The sequence below is a fragment of the Muntiacus reevesi genome, chromosome X (genome assembly GCF_963930625.1).
Source record: "Muntiacus reevesi chromosome X, mMunRee1.1, whole genome shotgun sequence".
In the NCBI taxonomy this organism is placed as follows: domain Eukaryota; kingdom Metazoa; phylum Chordata; class Mammalia; order Artiodactyla; family Cervidae; genus Muntiacus; species Muntiacus reevesi.
Genome location: NC_089271.1, coordinates 51,286,273 through 51,303,195, shown reverse-complemented (window position 1 = coordinate 51,303,195; position 16,923 = coordinate 51,286,273). Strand labels below are relative to the sequence as shown.

At 44.7% G+C, this 16,923-nt stretch overlaps 1 long non-coding RNA gene across 1 annotated transcript in view; it reads left to right on the top strand.

The window, feature by feature from the left end:
* Positions 1-13,117, top strand: part of LOC136153865 (uncharacterized) — a 46,318-nt gene extending 33,201 nt beyond the window's left edge. Inside the window, exon 3 of the long non-coding RNA XR_010660448.1 lies at positions 10,726-13,117. This is a non-coding gene — a long non-coding RNA (uncharacterized lncRNA). The remainder of the gene's footprint in view (positions 1-10,725) is intronic.
* Positions 13,118-16,923: the final 3,806 nt, after the last annotated feature.

The window sequence follows — 16,923 nt, the reverse complement described above, 5'->3', positions numbered from 1 at the left end:
ATCAGGAAACATTTACCCTGGAAGAATCGGCATATTTTCTACCTGTGACCAATGTAAATCTTGCAAATGACTGCATTTCTTTTCCAGCTGCATCTAATAGGAAGGTAAGAAAGAAACTTATAGCTCAATTTTATTTACTCTTTAGGACTATCAGGCACAAATGTCTACAGTCAAAATAGATGCTGGTGCTGACTTTGTTCATTCTCTCTATATCTGCTCTGACCTAAATTTATAGAGTCATACCCGGACATTTTGCTTCAGGGATTCTTAAAGGCCCACTAAAAACACTGGGAAAGCAATGGATGGAAAAAACCAAATACATGAATTAATGATAACTCATTAAAAACTTGGTTATTTCCTGCTTTTATTGGGAAGGAGCTTGGTCTGTGAAGTCAGAATCGTTGTAGATATCAGATCCACCGGCCTGAAAACACCCACACTTCAGCTGGGGGTCGCACGCTGTGGCAGACCCAAGGAGCACCACATTTCTATGGCCACAAGCTGTGTATCTGTAACTGATATGATTGTGTGACACTTAGAAAAGGCAGGTTTCTCACTGGGACCAAGTGTACCAACTATCCCATCCCAAGTCATTAAATATCTTTCGTTACACCCTGACCCAAGACTTCAATTTCTAGAAATCAGTCATGTAGATGCACAAAGATTTAGATGCAGAAATTAACTACAGTGGTATTAATTGTCAACTCAAGACTGTCCTTCATACGTGTTTACTAACAGTATCAGTACAGTTCATTTGCTCAGTCGTGTCCAACTTTTGTGATCCCATGGACTGCAGCAAACCAGGCTTCCCTGTCCATCACCCACTCCGGGAGCTTGCTAAACCTCATGTCCCTCTAGTTGGTGATGCCATCCAACCAAATCATCTGTTGTCACCTTCTTCTACAGCCTTCAATCTTTCCCAGCAACACAGTCTTTTCTAATGAGTCAGTTATTCAAATCAGGGGGCCAAAGTATTGGAGCATTAGCTGCAGCATCAGTCCTTCCAATGAATATTCAGGATTCATTTCCTTTAGAATGGAATTGTTGGATCTCCTGGCAGTTCAAGGGACTCTCAAGAGTCTTCTCCAACACCAAAGTTCAAAAGCATCAATTCTCTGTCCCTCAGCTCTCTTTATGGTCCAAACACATCCATACATGACTACTGGAAAAACCATAGCATTGACTAGATGGACCTCTGTGGGCAAAGTAATGTCTCTGATTTTTAATATGCTCTCTTGGATTGTCATAGCTGTTCTTCCAAGGAGAAAGCATCTTTGAATTTTATGGCTTCAGTCATCATCTGCAGTGATTTCAGAGCCCAAGAAATAACGTCTCTCACTGTTTCCATTGTTTACCCATCTATTTGCCATGAAGTGATGGGATAGGATGCCATGAACTTCATTCTTTGGATGCTGACTTTTAAGCCAGCTTTTTCACCTTCGTTTTCCACTTTCATCAAGAGGCTCTCTAGTTTCTCTTTGGTTTCTACCTTAAGGGTGGTGTAATATGCGCATCTGAAGTTATTGGTATTTCTCCCGGCAGTCTTGATTCCAGTTTGTGCTTCATCAAGCTTGGCATTTCCCATGATGTAGTCTGCATAGAAGTTAAATAAGCAGGGTGACAGTATACAGTTTTGACGTACTCCTTTCCCAATTTGGAACCAGTCTGTTCTTGCATGTCCAGTTCTAACTTGCTTCTCCACCTGCATACAAATTTCCCAGGAAGCAGGTCAGGTGGTCTGCTATTCCCATCACTTGAAGAATTTTCCAGTTAGTTGTGATCCACACAGTTAAAGACTTTAGTATAGTCAATAAAGTAGAAGTAGATGTTTTTCTGGAACACTTTTGCTTTTTCTATGACCTAACGGTTGTTGCAATTTGAATTCTAGCTCATCTGTGTTTTCTAAATCCAGTTTGAACATCTGGAAGTTCACAGTTCACATACAGTTGAAGCCTGGCTTGGAGAATTTTGAGCATTAGTTTGGTAGCATGGGAGATGAGTGCAATTGTGCAGTGGTTTGCACATTCTTTGGCATTGCCTTTCTTTGGGATTGGAATGAAAACGGAACATTTCCAGTCCTGTGGCCACTGCTGAGGTTTCCAAATTTGCTGGCATTTGAGTGCAGCACTTTCACAGCATCATCTTTCAGGATTTGAAATAGTTCAACTAGAATTCCATCACCTCCCCTAGCTTTGTTCGTAGGGATGCTTCCTAAGGCCCACTTGACTTCACATTCCAGGATGTCTGGCTGTAGGTGAGTGATCATACCCTCGTGGTTATCTGGGTCATGAAGATCTTTTTTGTATAGTTCTTCTGTGTATGGTTGCCACCTCTTCTTAATACCTGCTGCTTCTGTTAGGTCCATAACAGTTCTGTCCTATATTGTGCCCATCTTTGCATGAAATGTTCCCTTGATAGCTCTAATTTTCTGGAAGAGATCTCTAGTGTTTCCCATTCTATTGTTTTCCTCTATTTCTTTGCATTGATCACTGAGGAAGGCTTTCTTATCTCTCCTTGCTATTCTTTGGAACTCTGAATTCTAGTGGGTATACCTTTCCTTTTCTCCTTTGCCTTTAGCTTCTTTTCTTTCCTCAACTATTTGTAAGGCTTCCTCAGACTACCATTTTGCCTTTTTGCATTTCTTTTTCATGGGGATGGTCTTGATCAGTGCCTCCTGTACAATGTCACGAACCTCTGTCCATAGTTTTTCAAGCACTCTGTCTATCGGATCTAACCCCTTGAATCTATTTGTCACTTCCACTGTATAATCATAAGGGATTTGATTTAGGTCTTATGTGAATGGTCTAGTGGTTTTCCCTACTTTCTTCAATGGAAGTCTGAATATGGCAAGAAGGAGTTCATGATCTGAGCCACAGTCAGCTCCTGGTCTTGTTTTTGCTGACCATATAGAGCTTCTCCTTCTTTGGCTGCAAAGAATATAATCACTCTGCTTTTGGTATTGACCATCTGGTGATGTCCATGTGTAGAGTCTTCTCTTGTGTTGTTGGAAGAGTGTGTTTGCTATGAGCAGTGCGTTTTCTTGGCAAAACTCTGTTAGCCTTTGCCCTGCTTTGTTTTCTCCTTCAAGGCCAAATTTGCCTGTTATTCCAGTTATCTCCTGACTTACTGCTTTTGCATTCCAGTCCCCTATAATGAAAAGGACATCTTTCTTGGGTGTTAGTTCTAGAAGGTCTTGTAGGTCTTCATAGAACTGTTCAAGTTCAGCTTCTTCAGCATTACTGGTTGGGGCATAGACTTGGATTACTGTGATGCTGACTGGTTTGCCTTGAAATGAACAGATGATTCTGTCATTTTTGAGACTGCATCCATGTACTGCACATCAGACTCTTATATGGACTATGAGGGCTACTCCATTTCTTCTAAGGGATTCTTGCCCACAGTGTTAGATATAATGGTCATCTGAGTTAAATTCACCCATTCCAGTCTATTTTAGTTCACTGATTCCTAAAGTGATTCCTATATTAATAGTATATTGGTGATAAAAATGGTGATACATGCAAAAACTCAATATTATGCCACTGCTCAAACTGCATATAAAAAAATTTGGCGACATGAAGAAATGTGTAAGTTAGTGTAAAGAGCAAAAAATGAAGGTAAACAATTCTAGTTTTCATGAAAACTAAGTGTGCATATATTAATAAGATATTAAACACTCACGAACAGACACACATGCACATACCCAGAAAAAAATATTTGAAACCAAAAACATCAAAATGTTAACAGAATTGATAGTTAGGTGACAATAGAGTTAGAGGTCACTTTAATTTTCTTCTTTCTACTTAGAGTGTATGACTTCTTGTTTCAAAAATAAAGCTCTTTTTATATAATCACAAATAAATATACATTTTACATTTTTATATACATATATGAATTTATATAATAATATGAAATACATTTAACTATTTCAAATCCATATAATAAACAAAACTATGTAAGACAGTTTTATAATATATAGTGTCTTACTGAGCCCCTGTGACAACCAGCCTGTCCCCGGAGTTGACAGCAGACTCAGGACTCTCCGAAGAAGGGAGCTATGGGGCAGGGTCTGGCTCCCTCATCCTCCTGTATTTGCAAAATTTCAAGGGGAACTTTTAGTGGGAAAGCTGGTCTTGGCTGGAGTGTGGGGAGGGTGGAACACACAGTCAGGAGACCTGGCTCCAGTCCATTACTGTCACAACCCCAGGAACCTGGCCAACTCATGTACCTTCTCAGGCCACTTTATTCATCTTTGAGAAGAGGAGGAAGAACTAGAAGGGCCCTAGAGACTGTGCGCACCCTATGATCTGGCCATCCTCTAAGTTCCAAAACAAGGAGGGGGGGCAGTTTCTGTCCTAGATCAGGGTAGAGGGAAAATTATCAAATCCCCAAGGATCAGGAAAATGGAAGATCTGGTGGCGATCAGCTGAGCATTTGCACAGAGTCAGTGGGGAGTGCTGGACATCAGGGGGCAGTGTCTCCCAGGCTGGGGCTGGTGGTCACCCCTACCTGGACATTGCTGCCTGCAGACACCCTGGACTTACCCCTCTGTCAGGCTATGAGGCTCACCCTTCATCCCACCGTTCCTCCATCAACTACATCACATTTTTCACTGAAATATGCAGGGCTCTAGATGTGGGACACCAGCCACGTGGTACTCACGCTCAGCGGTGGGATGGTGATTCATCTCCGGGACAACAAGTCTGGAATCTGCCCCTCCTGTGAAACACTTGCCCTGCCCTGAGGCCCTGCTGATCAATAACAGGCTCCTCATTTAATTTTCACTATAACCTTGCCAGCTACATGACAATGATTATCATTAGAACCATTTGACAGCAGAAGCTATTGAAGCACAGTGAGGTTAAGTCCGTTATCCTAAGGTCCCACTACTAGCAAGTAGAAAGACCAGGAAATACGGAAGCCAAGATCAGCTGACTCCAAAGTTAGTCTGTGATTCTGACCCCATACTGGGTCAGCTCCCAATAAACAATAGTCCACAGTGATGACTATGACAACATTGGATGATAACCAACACAAATACAGCAGTGCCACATCCCATGCAGCTTTCCAATTGTCCATCTTTCCAGACTGCCAATTAATGACCCACATAGTTTCTAAAATGGACTCATGGAGCAGCCAAACACTGGACTTTCCTGATGGATGCCATGGTTTTCATCTCAGAAACCAACCTAGTACCTTTCACAAAATCACTGACCTGCTCGTCCCTATTTGTCTCCAATTCCCATAAACTTAATTGTCTAAAACAACACACACTGATTATCTCAGAGTTTAAGTGGGTCAAAATCCTAGGCACAGCATAGCTTGATCCTCTGTTTCAGGGTCTCTCATGTGGCTGCAATCAAGCTCTCAGCTAGGCTTGGGGCCTCATCCAAAGGCTCACCTGGGGAAGGATGTTCTTCCAAGCTCATTTATGTGGTTGTTTGCAGGATCCAGTTCATTTAGGCTCTTGGACTGAGAGCCTCAGTTTCATACTAACTGTCAAAGGCCATCCTGAGTTCCCTGCTATATAGGCTTCCCCAACATGGCAAGTTGGTTCACTAGTCCACAAGGAAGAGAGCCTGTTAGCAAGACAGAAGCTACAATCTCTTGTAAGCTAATCACAAAGGTGGCATCTCCTCAATATTAAAGGTATGCTTCTGCTTAGAAGTGAGTCACACAAATGGAGGGAATTACACAAAGCCTTGAATACCAGGAGTCTGGGATCTTTGGGAGCCATCTTAGAAGCCACTTCTCATAGGCCATTAATAAAGAAGGACTCTTGGATACATATATATGTATGGCTGAGTCCCTTTGTTTTCCAGCTGAAACTATCACAACCTTGTTAATCTCCTGTACTCCCATACAAAAATAAAAATGTAGTTAAAAAGAAGGACTCTAATGCAGCGATCCTATACCCACTCCCAAGAAAACACTCCTTGGAGCAAAAAAACAACAGGTTCAGACATTAAATAATTTGAAGACTATTCCACCAGTTTATTCTATTTGATGAAAACACTAAAGGAAGTATTCTAAACAAATGAATAGTGAATGAGAAGATAGATCTCAAAATAAGAGAGCAAAAAAATGGTTAGCAATAACTGTTTTGGTAAAACATAGACCTGCAAGTGCACACTCATATAGCTAGAGTTAAATTATGATACCTAAAGAGTGTAATTGGGAACTTTGAATACAATTACTAAGTTTTCTTGAAGCAAAATTGACTTAACCAAAGAAAAATACAGTCTTCAAAAGAGCATCTTTAATATTTCTAGAAAAACACAAAAATAATACTGTTCATCATCCTGAGGCAAATATGGGGAAAAAAAAAAAAAAAACTCCGAGGGTCTAGTGAGTATAAAAAGAACAGGAAGAGTAGTTGAAGTCTCTCATTTGTGGCATACCAATCCCCACAGGCAGCCTTACTGGACACACCTCCACAGGCCTGGCAGGGCCTTGCAAAGGCAGATGTGGCAGAGGTCCCAGTCCCTTTCTGGCAACCTTACAGGATTAGGTAGACAGAGCCAGCTCGAGAGAGTAGACTCAGAGAAGGGTAGTGGGAAGAGGAGAACAAGACAGGATCAGAGATCTGGGGTGGGGTGGGGAGGGGAAGGTGGTAGCATGTGCATAGGCCAGGACTGCACTGACAGGGGCCAAGGCTGACAGAAGGGCTGGGACCTCGTGGTGTGGTGAGGGGTGGAACAAGATGGGCAGGGGCAAGGGCACGATTGCACTGACACCTTGAACTCTGCTCAGTGTCCCAAAATGGAATCATCACCTTTTCCCTCCATTGCAACATTTTTCCAGCACCTCTGGCCTGGGGAATGCCAAAATTATACAGAAGTCGGTCAAAGTGCACAAATCAGGTGACAGTGACAGACCTGATGGCCTGGGATGGGGGATTCAGGGTCACTGGTACCCACTTTGTAACCTCACCTTTCCCTTGACAGGAAAGGACAAACTGAGCTGAGTGTGGAGCACTTCTCAGCCAACTCCAAATGGGCCTGCCACCCAAGTAAAGCTGCACTATCACCCACCACCCCTGGAGGTTTGGAATTGGGTTTGTGGGCACAGAGACTGGATTAGGGGCCACCAGGAGATACCAAAATGTCTTGCTAATCTCAAGTTTCTAAACAAAACTCTGGCCAGTCGGAGTTGAGCACTTGGCATATCCCTTGGCCCTGCCCAGATTCAGGAAAGAGAGAGGAAGGGGATAAGAGAAAGGACAGAAATGGGGAAATTGTAAAGACTAGTCCACCCTAAGGAGGCATAGAGACAGGATACTAAATGGGGAATAGAGAAGCACAGAGAAACTTTGAGATGCCCTGAGAAAGACATGGTTAGAGGAACGGGTGTTTGAGAAATTCGTAGTGGCTCCTTTGCACCAGGTATCGAGCATAGGACCTCAGTTGAGCAGAGCTCAGCTGTCTACTCTGGAGCGTAGGTCAGTGGTGAGTGGATCATGCTGGGTTGCTTGGTGAAGCATCAGGGCCAGCAGCCCTGTCCGATTCATAATGGCTGTGCGCACCTCTGCTCCTTCTCAACCAGCTCGTGCAACTGTGGGGGTAAGGGTGAGAAGGGGCTTGCAGGATCCCATTCTGCCCCTCAGCCACACTCAGCCTTGTAACCCACTGCACGAACACACTCTAGGTCCACCTCAACACGCCTCAGCTTCGCCCAGCAATAGTGGAGGTTGCAGAAGCATTTGGGGAGACAACAGAAATCATCAGTGACCTCAAAGACATTGTGCAGTAGTGGACAACCGCACACCTCATCATCTGGAACCTGTGGGTAGAAAGAATGGTGATGAGGTATGGATGGGGGTGTCTATGGAGGTGGAACAGGCAGGTAAAATGAGAGGAAGAGGGGGATTGGAGGGCAGTCAGGCAGAAGGAGAGGGATGGGACGTGACCTAGCAGGAAGGAAGAGAGGAATTCATTGATTACTAGGTAAAGAAGAAGGGGGTACAGGGGGTATGATCAAGCATGGAGGATGGAGGAAGAAGTTAAGCTGGGATGTAGGAAAGGGTGTGATCAGGTAAGATGAATGGAAGAGTAGAAAGAGATCAAACAGGAAGGAGAGGAAGGATGGAGGGGAAGTCTGACAGGAAGAAGTACATGAATGTGAGTGACAGTCGCCCAGTCATGTCCAACTCTTTGTGACCCCATGGACCCATGGAATGTTCTAGGCCAGAATACTGGAGTAGGTAGCCTTTCCCTTCTCCGGGGGATCTTCCCAAACCAGGGATTGAACTCAGGTCTCCTGCATTGCGGGCGGATTCTTTACTAGCTGGACCACAGTAGATGACTGGAGGTCCATAAAACATAGAGGAGGTGAGGAATGGGGTCAGGAGTGTGGAGGAATGAGGGCTGATCAAAGAAAGAAGACAGGATTTTGGAGATGGGAAGTGGTTAGAAGGTGACTGGGGAAGTGAGGCAGGAAGAATGAAAAAAATGAAGGGAAGTCAGAAATTCAAAAGAGGAATTGAGGGTGGCCTTTCAAGGATGGTTGGGGTGGAATGTCAGGCACGGTCTGGGAAAATAAAGTAGATGGGCAAGCAAGGAGACAGGGGGAATGGGATGGTTATACTGAGGAGCAGAGGAATGGAGGCTAGACAGGCAGAAAGAGAGAGACAGGCAGAAAGAGAAATGTTGGGGGTGTGGTCAGGCAAGGAGCTTATCAATGAAGAAACAGAAAGAAAAGTGAGACTAGAAGATGATTGATCACTAAGGTGGGTGAGTGTAGGGGAGGTAAGAAAGAGAGGAGGGGACCCACTGAGATTGGTCAGTAGGTATGAAAGCAGTCAGGCAGAGGGAAGAAGGAATAGGAGGCAATTCAAACATGGAGAACCAGAAGAAGGTGGTCAGGTAGGGAGAAGGGAGAGGGGAAATGGAAGGTCATGAGATAGAGAAGGTGAAGTCTCACCTTGGGGTCCATTGAGTGCTCGGGGCCTAACACCGGGAGTTGCTTATAGTACCTCTTACTCTGTGGGTTGTAAACATCACAGAAGAGCCTTGTGGCTCTGGGGAGAGATTGAAAGTGAGGTGCTAAAGATGAAGAGAAGGGTGGTTTCACCCTGAACCCAGGCCATACTTTCTCCCAACCCCACCCAAGTGGGCTTCCCTGGTGGCTCCTCATACAAACCCTGCCCCAAATTCACCCACTTTTGCCTCTGAGCCCACCCACATCCTGCCCTTGATCTTGCCCACCCTGCTCCTGATCCTGTCCACACCATGCCTTTGAAGCTTCAGCTTCATCATCAGTCCTTCCAATGAATATTCATTGATGATTTCCTTTAGGATTTGCTGGTTTGATCTCCTTGTAGACCAAGGGGCTCTCAAGAGTCTTCTGCAGCATGAATATTTACCAGAAAAGACAAGCATAAATTAGCCTCAGGTCAAATTATTGAAACTTGTGTTTCACCAGTTTCCACCTCCAAGATTCCCTCAATCTGTTGACTTTGAGTCTTTTGCCTATTATTCCCTACCTGAGGGTTTCTTCCTGGGCTTTCCTGACTCCCTTTTTCCTGCAGGGTCTGCATTCTCAGGAGTCTCTCTCTCTCCAGTCCCTCATCCAGTGTCTTGACATAATGTAATAATGACATGCAGTCTTCCCACCTAACTTGGCTCCCTTCACATGCTATCCAGAGTAGGAGCTCTTCCCTTAGACAATAGGTGTAACCAAGTGGCTAACACAGCGATGTTTAACTGCTCCTTTTCTCCTTCCTTTTTCTCTAGCATGCCCCCAAATTGAGCAGCTGCTGTTAAGTTTTATGTAATAATCTGTTCTAGGTTGAAACAAATGTAGATAAGACTAGTGTGTGATTTTGAACTGCCTCTGGATCCATGCCGGTAAGTTGTGGGAAAGCCTCAACAAACTGCCAATGAAAATCACCAAAGAAATCACTATTCTGAATACACTGCTGTGATTTCTCCTAGCTCACTTTTCGTCAGAGGGCTTCAACTATGACCACCTGCAGGCCTCTCAGTGGGTCCCTCAAGCCTTTAGTTCTTCCATGGTTTTGGGAGGTGGCATACAGTCTGAGTCTTTTGCCCACCTTTCCCCCTGATATGGTGGGTTGCTTTCCAGTCCTGACATGCCTGCTCCATCAAACAACCAAAGCCTGCTGCATGCAGAATTCTGTGCAGCTACCAGGGCACATCCCCATGTTTGGGGCTGTAAACTGAAAACACACTGCCAGGTACTTGTGCAAACTTCTGTGGGTATTTCCCAGGCCCAGGAAAAGAATCCCTCAGTGAATAAGGTACAGAAGTTGAACAGCATGTAGATTTGTGCTGTTTCAAGCCTGGGTAGTCACTGAATATTATCAGCTTTGTTGGCAAATTGGTAAGGGAAGGCTAACTGTCTTGACATTGAGTCAGGAGAAATGTAGAATTAGACGACTCTTGGGTTTCCTTTCCCATATTGTGTTTTTCAGCCTAACACCACTTTTGTTTGTCTATTCCAGTGACTGCTGCAACCACTCTCCATCCTGTAGCCACCATGGGAGGTGGGGTGGGGACACAGTCTTTTATTAAATTTCCCAGTTACTCCTTAATAGTATTGTTTTATCATCTCTGCTTTCCTGGCTATATAGTTTGTAGATAAGAAAATATTCTTGAAGGTCAAGATCTAGGCTAAGCCTGAAATGGAATCACAGCTAGGGCATGAGACACACACATCTCACACAGAGCAGATAATTCATTACTGTCTCCTTGTCCTTCTTTGCAGGGAAATCTACTTAAACGCCTATCTTGAAGGTCATCGTTTCGCCCTTACTAGAAGTCGGATTGAGGCATGAAGATGAAGAGACGCCATGGAAAGGGACCAAAATAAAGGGAGACAGCTGAGAAAGGAGGAAGAGGGTTTGGAGAAAGAGAAAGTGACTTTAGTTCTCCCATTTCCTCTTCCATTTTCCTACATCTTCCCAAATAATGTAACCTTCTTCCTAAGATGATATTCAACCTGTAAAGACAAGTATGTCCTTTGCTGGAGATGAAAGTGCAAGTGTTAGTCGACCAGTTGTGTCCACCTCTTTGCAACACCATGCCTGCCAGGTTCCTCTCTCCGTGGGATTCTCCAGGCAAGAATACTGGAGTGGGTAGCCATTCCCTTCTCCAGGGGGTCTTCCTGACCCAGGGATCAAACCCAGGTCTCCTGCATTGCTAGCAGATTCTTTACTGTCTGAACCACCAGGGAAACCTGGGCAAGAGGTTCTTCTAAAAACCACCATATATGTTAATTCATCCAAATTAATGGAAGTATGCTCAGGCCAATATAAGCCTGTATTTTCCTTTCAAATGGATGTCCTTCCAAATGTCATATAGAGCTGTATTGGCCATTCAAGAGAGAAGATCTGCAGGCAACATCTGGGCTTCCCATCTTTCCCACCATTAAAGCTGATGGTGGCCCTGATGGATTTTTAGGTCCTGTATTATGCGTGCTTACTCAAAAACACAATGTAGAATTTGGAGAGTGAGATCTATCCAGGTCATACTTGAAAAGAGCATAGTGCTAAGAGGGAGACATTTTATAATTCACGTTCACTGGTCTGCTCAGTTCAGGAACGTTCAGGCCATCCCATCCTCATCAGCAAACTGAGAAAGTTAAAAATGCAGTCTCCTGAAAGCCCAGGACATCTTCTCCACAAATGAAGAATAGAAACAGAATGATTTCATTACTGAGTATTAAACCAGGCTGTGGTTGGCATCATGGGCAATCTGCTAATCAGACTGCAAAGGTAGCAAGAAATCAACCTTTTGCTTAACTGAGCAGATGCAGTCCAGTACCTAAATGTTGTTAAGAAGAATGACAACTAGTTGTCCTGCAAGAGGACCTGAGACCACCATTTTCTCTACATTCGATCATAGTTCATCCTAAGCTCTGCAGGTAATGGGAGTGGCATCTGTGCCTGTTAATTGCCTTTATCCAAAGGCAAAGTCAGACTTCTCCTCTCTTTTATGACAAGGAGGTCTCAAGGAAAGAGAAGAAAGCCTTCCTAAGTGATGAATGCAAAGAAGTAGAGGGAAACAATAGAAAGGGAAAGACTAGAGATGTCTTTAAGAAAATTAGAGATACCAAGGGAACATTTCATGCAAAATTGTGCACAGTTAAAGACAGAAATGGTACGGATCTAACAGAAGCAGAAGATATTAAGAAGGGGTGGCAAGAGTACACAGAACTATACAAAGCAGATGTTAATGACCCAGATAACCACGATGGTGTGATCACTCACCTAGAGTCAGATATCCTGGAAAGTGAAGTCAGGTGGGTCTTTGGAAGCATCATTATGAACAAAGCTAGTGGAGGTGATGGAATTCCAGCTGAGCTATTTCAAATCCTAAAAGATGATGCTGTGAAAGTGCTGCAATCAATATGTCAGCAAATTTGGAAAACTCAGCAGTGGCCACAGGACTGGAAAAGGTCAGTTTTCATTCCAATCCCAAAGAAAGGCAATGCCAAAGAATGTTCTAACTACCACACAATTTCACTCATCTCAAACACAAGCAAAGTAATGCTCACAATTCTCCAAGCCAGGCTTCAACAGAACATGAGCTGAGAACTTGCAGATGTTCAAGCTGGATTTAGAAAAGGTAGAGGAACCAGAGATCAAATTGCCAACATGCACTGGATCATAAAACAAGCAAGAGAATTCCAGAAAATCACGTATTTCTGCTTTATTGACTATGCTAAAGCCGTTGGCTGTGTGGATCTCAACAAACTGCGGAAAGTTCTTTAAGAGATGGCAATACCAGACCACCTTACCTGCCTCCTGAGAAATCTGTATGCAGTTCAAGAAGCAACAGTTAGAACTGGACATGAAACAACAGGCTGGTTCAAAATTGGCAAAGGACACGTGAAGGCTGTATATTGTCACCCTGCTTATTTAACTTCTATGCAACATATGGAATTCAGAAAGATGGTAATGATGACCATATAACGAGACAGCAAAAGAGACACAGATGTAAAGAACAGACTGTTGCACTCTGTGGGCAAAGGTGAGGGTGGGATGATTTGAGAGAATAGCATTGAAACATGTATATTACCATATATGAACTAGATCGTCAGTCCAGGTTCGATGCATGAGGCAGGGTGCTCAGGGCTGGTGCACTGGGATGATCCTGAGAGATTGGATGGGGAAAGGGGTGGGAGGGAGGGTCAGGATGGGGAACACATGTACACCCATGGCTGATTCATGTGAATGTATGGCAAAAGCACCATGATATTGTAAAGTAATTAGCCTCCAAAAAATAATTTTAAAAAAGAAATTTCCATGAGCCAGATAATATCTAAATAAGATTATTTTAAAAGCTGCCAACTCTTGCTTCTACAATATAAAAAATTTTAAATAACTTATTGAATTATATAGTAATCTGCATATTGAGCATTTCATATTAAATATCTGTGATAATTTTATAAAATAAGAAGAAAACTTAAATGCAGAGTACATCATGGGAAATGCCTGGCTGGATGAAGCACAAACTGGCATCAAGATTGCTGGGAGAAATATCAATAACTTCAGATGCACAAATTACACCACCCTTAAGGCAGAAACCAAAGAGAAACTAGAGAGCCTCTTGATGAATGTGGAAAAGGAGAGTGAAAAGGCTGGCTTCTTGAGCTCCAAAATCACTGCAGATGGTGACTGCAGCCACAAAATTCAAAGGTGCTTGCTCCTTGGAAGAAAAGCTATGACAATCCAAGAGCGCATATTAAAATTCAGAGACATTACTTTGCCCACAAAGGTCTATCTAGTCAAAGCTATGGTTTTTCCAGCAGTCATGTATGGATGTGAGAGTTGGACCATAAAGAGAGCTGAGGGACAGAGAATTGATGCCTTTGAACTGTGGTGTTGGAGAAGACTCTTGAGAGTCCCTTGGACTGCCAGGAGATCCAACCAGTCCATCCTAAAGGAAATGAGTCCTGAATATTCATTGGAAGGACTGATGCTGCAGCTGAAGCTCCAATACTTTGGCCCCCTGATGTGAATAACTGACTCATTAGAAAAGACTGTGTTGCTGGGAAAGATTGAAGGCTGTAGAAGGGGACAACAGAGGATGAGATGGTTAGATGGCATCACTGAGTCGATGGACTTGAGTTTAAGTAAGCCCCGGGAGTTGGTGATGGACAGGGAAGCCTGGCATGCTGCAGCCCATGGGGTCACAAGGAGTCGGACACGACTGAGGGACTGAACTGAGCTGAACTGAGTTCCAGCTTAGAGCCAGGCTGTGAGGCTAAGCTCCCAGGATGACAGAGAGACAGAACACTGTCTTCTTTGGTGTTTATAGTTCAAGGAGATGGCTCCTAGTCCCAAAAGAAAATTATTCCTGGGTTGTTTTGCTGACAGAAGGCTTGTTTACCCTTTTAAGATTTACATATGTATCCAAGGGGCAGAGGAAGGGTTTACAAATACCAGTTTTCTCAAGGAAATATTCTAAGAAAAGGGAAGGAGGGAAAGGTCTCTTTCTCTTATAGCAACAGGGAAGATTCCATTTTTTTAAAACGGCTGTGAGTTTTAAAAGGCTGTGAGTTTCCTAAGCCTGAGTTCCCACAGATGTGACGCAGATCATGTTTGACAAATGCCAGTATGTGCACTGAGTTGCCTGAACCTGAGCCTGGGCAACCTGCTGCCTAAGAGCAGCCTGGAAACCAGCCTTCAAGTCATTTGCTGTAAGCACAAATCTGAGAAATGCCAGGGAAACAGCACTCGGGGCCTTGCTTTCCTGTCACACTCAGCAAGATGTGTAGGAGCACAAGAGCCCCATGGAGGAGTGTCTTCCAAGTCCAGTGGGACAGAAAAGAAGGCCTAGGAAGTGACACAGCACTCCCAGTGCCATCAGTGTGTGCTGTGCGTTCGTTTACAGTCACAAAGTCTCCAGTGGCCAGGGCCACTGGAGCAACATACATTCCATTGGCAGTAATCCACAGTGAGACTGCACCCCCTGCTAGTTTTTTCCACTGGCCATATTGGGCCATTGTATTGATGCTTTACTGTCGTCATCTACCTGCTGCATTTTAGTCCTAATCAAGGCTGTGATTTCTTTGTCCTCCAGGGATTCTCTGCTGTTTCTCTTCAGACACCTGGGCGAGGATAAGGGAGATGCGTTGGGGAGTCAATTGCATGCTCTGCTGTCATCTCTCTGCACGTGGCAGTCCCTGAACCAGAGAATTCCCTTTGGTCTTTATCCAGCATTCCTAGAACAAGCATGCAAAACACTGTCCCAGTGAAGTATTAGGTTTTGGAAGCAACAATGACAGTACTGTTGACCCTTGAACAATGTAGGGGTTAAGGGCACCAACCCCCGCTCTGAGTTAAGAATCCAAGTATAACTTTAGACTCTTCCAAAACTTCACTACTAATAGCCTACTGTTGACAGGAACCCTTACAGCTAACATAAACAGTTGATTAACATATATTTTTTATGTTATATCCATTACCTGGGCACTAGTGGTAAAGAAGCTGACTGCCAGGGCAGGAGACGAGCAAGATAGGTGGGTTTGATCCTTGGGTGGGGAAGGTCCCCTGCAGGAGGAAATGGCAACCCACTCCAGTATTCTAGCCTGGGAAATCCTGTGGACAGAGGAGCCTGGCAGGCTACAGTCGATGGTACCACAAAGAGTCAGACACAACTGACAATGCACACTCACTCATGCCTTATATACTGTATTCTTTTTTAAAAAATAATTTTATTTGTTTTGTATTTGGAGGGGGGGGGACTGTGCTAAGTCTTTGTTGCTGCATGGAAGTGTTCTCTAGTTGGGATGAGCGGGGTCTACTCTCCAGTGGCGGGCCGCACCATTCTCATTGTGGTGGCTTCTGTTGTGGATCACAGCTTCTAGGGTTTGTGGGCTCTGTCGTTGAAGCTCTGAGGCTCTAGAACACTGGCTCAATAGTTGTGGCACACACGGGTTTATTTGCTCCACAACACGTGGGATCTTCTCAGATCATTGATGGCACCAGTCACTCCTGAATTGCCAGGCAGATTCTTTACCACTGAGCCACCAGGGAAGCCCCTAAATACTGTATTCTTAAGGTAAGCCAGAGGAAAAAATAATGTTATTAAGAAAATTCATAAGGAGACACACCTTGGATGGCAGCGGGAGGGATGGTGAAATTTGCAGCCTGCCCCTCTGGGCTCTAGTCCTCGGGCCCCTGTCCCCCCAACCCTTTGGGTGGCCAGCCCATGTCCTGGTGGAGGTCCAAATGGTAGACCTCTACACCATCGTATACAACACAGGCCATGCTGACAAGCTTCAGATGCTTCAGAGGCTGCCCAGCAGCCAGAGCAGGGAGGAGCTGAACGAGCTGATGGGCTAGTTGGCCAGCGGGGGACAGGGGTGGGTGGTTAAGGTGGGGACACCACTTGTCATCACCTCCCATTGCAGCCAGCTAGATGTGGTTGAGTACCCGGAGGACCGGAGAGGTGCCAGCATGGATGCTGGCGGCTCCATACACTTCAATGACGAGAGCATTGAGGGTGCGCAGCTGCTGTGGGCTGCCTCAGCAGCTGATCACCTGGACGTGGTGCGGAGCCTGCTGCGCTGAGGGGGGGGTGCTTTGTGAGCCGCAAGAATCGCAGCCAGAATGGCTTCACTCCTGCACATGGCAGTGGGCACAGACCACAAACGAGGGCCAGTTCTAGGTGGGCAGATTTCCCTCCCTCCAGATGGCCAAGGTACCCTCGACTGTGGGGCTGACCCAGACAGTGGAAACAACCCAGGACTTTGGAAACAACAGGCCAATGCACATCGTAAAGCAGAACAACTGCTTGGGGATCACGAATGCCCTGACAGAGGCGGGGGCACACATGGATGCCATCAGAACTTTCAAGAAGACAGTCTATGAGCTATTACTGCACGAGAAGCTACTGGCCAAGAGCACCATTCAGCCCTTCAACCACGTGATCCTGTAGTGCATTGCGACTTGCA